Here is a 6,722-nt window from a genome sequence, read left to right on the forward strand (position 1 = left end):
CTGTACAAACATGATTCCTTGACCCTGTTTCTATGTAGTCTGCTGTCCTTGATCCTCCACATGAAGATCCCTCAGAAAATGCCTATTTTTGCAATGGTACTTTTAGCACAGTTGAGCATCACAACATAAGGATTAATGAAGTTGACTAGGAGCTACCATTGAACCAAAACTAGAACATTCACTAGAAGGCAGAATTGAGGTTTGTGTGACCTATGTATGTTCTCTTTCTTATTAATTGAAATGTGGAAATAAAAAAAAAGTGAGTTTGCATGGGAATATTTACTGACAAAGAGAAGCATGTGGGGCCTGGATTTTATAAATGGCAAGAATATAGGGGCAAGTTCTATTTAAATCCTCATTATTTTAGTCATCATTCAATGCTTTCTTTTCCCTAATATCCTCTAAATGTATTGTTGAGATATCAGAGTTAGCATCGCCATCATTACATTAGCATTTGTCAAGACAGCAAGATGTTCTCTCAGGAGGTGATGGAATATTTGATACATCCCGCCCTCACAAGGATTACAATTAAGCTTAGCATAACAAAAATGTATAACCTTAAAAAGAAGAAAAACAAATGTCATCAACATGACTCCCTCTAGAATCTCATAATTTTTCTGAAATAAGTAAGAGCCCAGGGCTGTGGCAGAATCTCATCTATGTATCGCTAGCCATAGTCAGCCAAAATTCCTGTCTTCCACCAGAACCATGCCTTGGTTTGTGTCTTCAGAACCCATGAGATGTAAGCTTCCCTCTGCACCTTAAGTTCAAAATTTGTAGGTACTTCAAGAGGCATTTTTGCATTTGTCTCTCAAAGGTTCACTTATCTGTGAAATGGTCATAATAATAATAGTTTTCTGTGGCACAAGTCCTGTTTTGTGTCCATATATCTAACTTCCAGCAAGATTTCATGCCAGCCTGGCATTTGAACCCATCATGGTGCTGACATAGATTACAATGTTTAATCACTAAAGGAAAGGGAGATTTTTAAGGTTTGGTCTGTAGAAAATAACTACTTTAGAAATCAAAATTATACAAACCCAATGAGAATAAATTTGGCACTCTTACCCCATCCCCCCTGATAATATTAATGGTAGCAATGATTCCATCCAAGAATTCCCCACTCATCCACAAATCAAAGGTATAGAAAGAAGACCCTGAAGTAGTGAGTGGGGTATGGAGAAGGACACATTATAAGTGGTTCAAGAATCCCTCCTCTTATGGTAGTATGATTTTTCCAATAAATGCAAACCACATATTCAGTACAGCTAAATGTCAGCACTCCTTCCCCTGTGAAGAGAAGGAAAATTCACCTTAAGTAATTTCATAGCAGCTCCATAGCAAACTATATTAATCTCTTCCTCCTATACCCTATCATCCTCCTTTCTTTCCAGGCCTTACCTACATCCATGAGGAGGGATCGTTCTGCCCTCAGAAGAAGGTTCTGGAACATAATTGTGCCTCCTTCTGACAAGATCCAACCAAGAGGTTCCAGTTGTACTTATTTCTATCATCTGCCCTCAAGCATCCAACTGGAGTCAGAGAATCATAAATATAAACTCAAACAACCGAATCTTCTCCATAATGTTCTAAGAATAGGGTATATCCTATCTGTCTTTATATTTCTCCAACCACTTGGAACTAAGCCTACACAGACACCTTGTAACATTTTATTGAATTAATCATAAGACAACAGTTCATACTCTGTTTTAGTTAGCATTTCTATTGCTGTGAAAAGACACTATGACCAAGGAAACTCTTAAAAGGGACAATATTTAGTTGGGACTGGTTTACAGGTTCACAGGTTTAGTCCATTATCATCATAGCAGGAAGCACTGCCCAGGAAGACATGGTACTGGAGGAACCAAGAGTTCTAAATCATGTTCCAAAGTGTAGGAAGAGGGCCTCAAAGACCACCCTACAGTGAAACACTTCCTCCAACAGGGCCACACTTTCTAATCCTTCCATTCTCTGGGCCAAGAATATTCAAACCACCACATACTGGAAGAGAATCTCTTGCCTCTTCATTAATTTGTATTGATTTATTAACTTGATGCCTTAGTTTTCCATCTATACAACATACTTTCCAATAGGAAAAAGCCACAAAAACAAAGTACTTATGAATGACATAAATAGCCCCTTTCAGAGACCACAGTCTTCCTGACTTTCATTTGTATAACATCTAGCAACCCCTCAGTTCCTTGCACAGTGTGGTAATATAACCTGAGCTTCACACTTCATCTGTATGCTGAGAGCTCACGCTCTTTCTGGGTGGGTAGAAGGGCCTTGGGAAAAGAGACTTGATTGAAGGAAAGATGACATCAGCCTTTCATGAGTTTGATTCATTCATTTTCCAAAGGACACAAAAACTATAATGATGACAGTGGCAGAGACTAACACTTAAATGATGTATGACTAGACTGGTGTGTGGAAGAGAATTTAGTGAGAGTTCCAGGGATGTTACATTTTCCTGCTAACCCTCATTTTGGTGAAGCTGCCACCTTTTATTTTGAAACACACAAATATATAGATGTAATAATAAGACCCTCTTAACTCTCTTTCTTCCTGTCTTCCCTCCAGTATCCTATTATATCTGTGATCGCATGGCTTTATCTTACTTGTGTTCATTTTGTTCCTTGCCCTTCTCTAGTCACTGGTTTCATGTGCTGAAGACCTCCCTGTCTCTTCTGTGTCTAGCTTATGCCCAGAACATATCATATCACCAGGATTATGATGGAAAGATAAATAGCATGATTAGGTACAGGCAACATGGGAGAGGTCAGAGAATTGTTGAAAAGTCTTTATAGTGACTAACAGCCTTACTTCTAAGCTTACAAAATGAAATTCTTGGTCATACATTTTCATATATTATTACTGCATGGTTCATTGGCAGCACAATTGGTAAGCTTTTCTGTGGTGGGGAAAGAGGAAATAAGGAACACATTTATCTGAGAAGTTTAGTTCCCAAATCCTGAATCATGAACCATCCAATGTAACCTCTCACCAAACACACAACAAGACAGAAGCTCAAGTGTCCTGTCTGCCTACTCTGTATGTCTATGATAAAAAAGGTGAAAAGAAGAACTATTATAGGTATATGGAATCTCTGAGGCAGCTGTTATACTTAGGAACTTATACATATTTAACAAAGCCTTACTAAGATTTAGACATATTCTCCTATGATTCTCACTTATGACTTTGAAATCTCTGACAGCATTGTGGGCTAGAAATAATTAAACTATTTTTTGATAAAGATCAAGGGGTGTTGGGATGAAATGGCTTTTCATCAAACAGCAGGGGTGCAAACCTGTCAGATCTTCATTTACACTCAAGAGTCAGGTTTCTAGGTTTGGAGCAATGGATGGTTTCTACTCTAGGATCCTCACAACAATGATGAGTGAGAGATAATTGAAATAAGTTTCTCTGTGCCACACAGATACTACAGTTACTAGTAGATCACACTGAGACTAGAAATCTCTGTGAATCTGGCTGAGCTCTAGAGTTTACATGCCATTGTTGGAAAAAATTGCCATATTGATTTTAGGACTCATTTAATGGAACTCATATTTGGACCATGTGAGACTGAGTGCAATCAATAGCCCTAGATGCTTCAAGCTAGGAGCACCAAGTTAATGTCTCCCAGGAAAAGACTTACTCCAGACCAGAAAAGTAATGGTTTCTGAAGATTAAACACTTTGATGGAATGCCTCGTTCCAAGCCTTATATACTTTGTCTGGGCTACTCCAATATTTTTCTTAGAATAAGAGTGAAAGGAAATTTAGAACTAAATCAACATTGTCAAGATGTAAATGACAATCACTTCTTGTTCAAAAAGAAACAATGTAATTAGCTGTCTTTCCATCCAATATTATTTCCCTACATATATTAGATGTCTATGTTCACATGGTTGATATGTCAATATATATGTTGTTCTGATATTACCACTTAATAAATTAGTGTGTAAATTATCTTCTCAAATTGTTATTCTTTATAGAATTGAGTAGTAGAATTAAGAAAGTATCTAATAAGCCAATCATCAGAAGAAATTATATGGAAAGCTGATACACAAGCTTTGCCTTGACACTATTCATACTTGTCAGATCAATAGGAGCCATATAGTCTTAACATACGTAAAAACCCTTGTTCCTTCCAGAGGGAGGATGACTTACTATGCAACATGTTATCACTTCTATTTTTGAACTTCTAGATTTCCCCTCACCTTTTCTTGAGTCATCTAGTAAATCTGGAATGTATGAAGTTACTTCCAACATTGGCACTAGCCATTTCATTTCTCAGTATTCTTTCTCAGACCAAAGTTTGTTGGATGAACTATTCTCTTCTGTTCTCCTCCTGCCCAAAGACTCCCCTCACCCATTCCCTTATTACCTATTACAAGGGGATGGCAAATTGTAGAATTGAATCCTGATTAGGCTTCTTTGTGTTTATCCCTGGAGAGAAGCAGGGAGAAATAAATGAAGAACAGTGTCTTCAAAAGTAAATGCTTTTCATTCATTAAAAAGCAGGGAAGATAACTTGGCTCCTGCACAGACCGGACAGGCAACACCAGGTACAGAGAGATATCCCAAGTTTAACATTGCTTGGTACATAGCCCACCAGGCTTCAGCCTGCACCCAAGGCCTGAGTAGCTCTGCAGGTCATCTGTGTGCCAGGTATGCCAGGGAACATTTGCCCTGCAGAGTGAGAGGCATTTGGAAGGGGTCTCCACCATCTTGGCTCCTGGAAGGATCAGACAGGCAACACCAGGTACACAGAGATGTCCTGAGGCTAACATCACTCAGGACACAGTTGGCCAGGCTTCTGCCTGTGCCCAAGGCCTGGGTAGCTCTGCAGGTTGTCTGTGTGCCAGGCCTATTGGGGGATGTTTGCCCTGCACAGTGACTAGCACTTGCAAGGTGTCCCCACATCCTCTGCCATCTTGGCTCCCAGATGGACCAGACAGGCAACACCAGGTACACAGAAACAACCCAAGTATAACATTGCTTGGGGCAAGGCACACCAGAGTTCCTACTCCAAGAGTAGGGCAGCCTATCAGCAATCTGTGCCAGGGGAAAGCCGGTCATCCATGCCTGGGGAAATAGTATTACTGGCTCATAGGAGGTTCAAGCACCAGACAATGACAACAAGACCAACTAACGCCAGAAATAACCAGAGGGCAAAAGGGAAATGTAAGAACATTACTAACAGAAATCAAAGCAATATGGCAGCATCTGAACCCAATTCTCTAACAACAAGTCCAGCATAATCTAACAAACCAGAAAAACACGATCTGGATTTAAAATCATATCATGATGCTATTAGAGGATTACAAGAAGGACACAAATAAATCTCTTAAAGAAATGCAGGAGAACATGAATGAGGTAGAAGCCCTTACAAAGAAAACATAAAAATCACTTAAAGAAAGTCAGGAGAATATGGGTCAACAGATAGAAGCCAATAAAGAGGAAATAAAAAAATCACTTAAAGAAATGCAAAAACTCAGGAGACAGCAGGTGTTGGCAAGGATGTGGAGAAAGAGGAACACTCCTCCACTGCTGGTGGGATTGCAAGATGGTACAACCACTTTGGAAATCAGTCTGGCGGTTCCTCAGAAAACTGGGCATGTCACTTCCTGAGGACCCTGTTATACCACTACTGGGCATATATCCAGAGGATTCTTCAGCATGCAATAAGGACACATGCTCAACTATGTTCATAGCAGCCCTATTTGTAGTAGCCAGAAGCTGGAAAGAACCTAGGTGTCCTTCAACGGAGGAATAGATACAAAAAATGTGGTATATTTACACAATGGAGTACTATTCAGCCATTAGAAACAATGAATTCATGAAATTCTTAGACAAATAGATGGAGAACATCATACTAAGTGAGGTAACCAAGTCTCAAAAGATCTATCATGGTATGCACTCACTGATAAGTGGATATTAGCCTAGAAACTTTGAATACCCAGGACATAATCCACAAATTAAATGATGTCCAAAAAGAATGGAGGAGTGGCCCCTGGTTCTGGAAAGACTAAGTGCAAGAGTATAGAGGAATTCCAGAACAGGGAAGTGAGAAGGGGTGGATGGAAGAATAGGGGGATGGAAGAGAGCTTATGGGACTTGCGGGGAGTGGGGACACAGAAAAGGGAAAATCATTTGCAATGTAAATAAAAAAAATCCAAAAAAAAAAAAAAAAGAAAAAGGAATCTCAGATGGCAAAGATACTATAGAAAGCCTTGACTCAACAGTAAAAGAAAATGCAAAATGCAAAAAGTTTGTAACCCAAAACATCAAGGAAATCCAGGACAAAATGAGAACACCAAACCTATGGATTATAGATATAGATGAGAGTGAAGATTTAAAACTGAAAGGGACAGCAAATATCTTCAACAAAATTATGGAAGAAATTCCCTAACCTAAAGATAGAGATGCCCATGAACATACAAGAAGCCTACAGAACTCGAAACTGACTGCACCAGACCAGAAATACCTTCTGTCACATGATAATCATAACCCCAAATGTACTAAACAAAGAAAAAGGCCAAGTAATATAAAAAGGAAGACCTATCAGAAATACACCAGACTTCCCACCAGAGACCATGAAAGCTAGAAGATCCTGGGCAGATCTCATGCAGACTCTAAGAGAACACAAATGTCAGCCAAGACTACTATACCCAGCAAAACTCTTAATCACCATAGATGGAGAAACCAAGATATTCCATG

The 6,722-nt window shown here is 39.3% G+C and overlaps 1 pseudogene; it reads right to left on the minus strand.

The window, feature by feature from the left end:
• Window positions 1–363: 363 nt before the first annotated feature.
• On the minus strand, window positions 364–1,453 carry LOC127688690 (prostate and testis expressed protein 13-like; annotated as a pseudogene).
• Between the last annotated feature and the right edge of the window lie 5,269 nt (window positions 1,454–6,722).

The sequence above is a fragment of the Apodemus sylvaticus genome, chromosome 7 (assembly GCF_947179515.1).
Source record: "Apodemus sylvaticus chromosome 7, mApoSyl1.1, whole genome shotgun sequence".
NCBI classification, from domain to species: Eukaryota; Metazoa; Chordata; class Mammalia; order Rodentia; family Muridae; genus Apodemus; species Apodemus sylvaticus.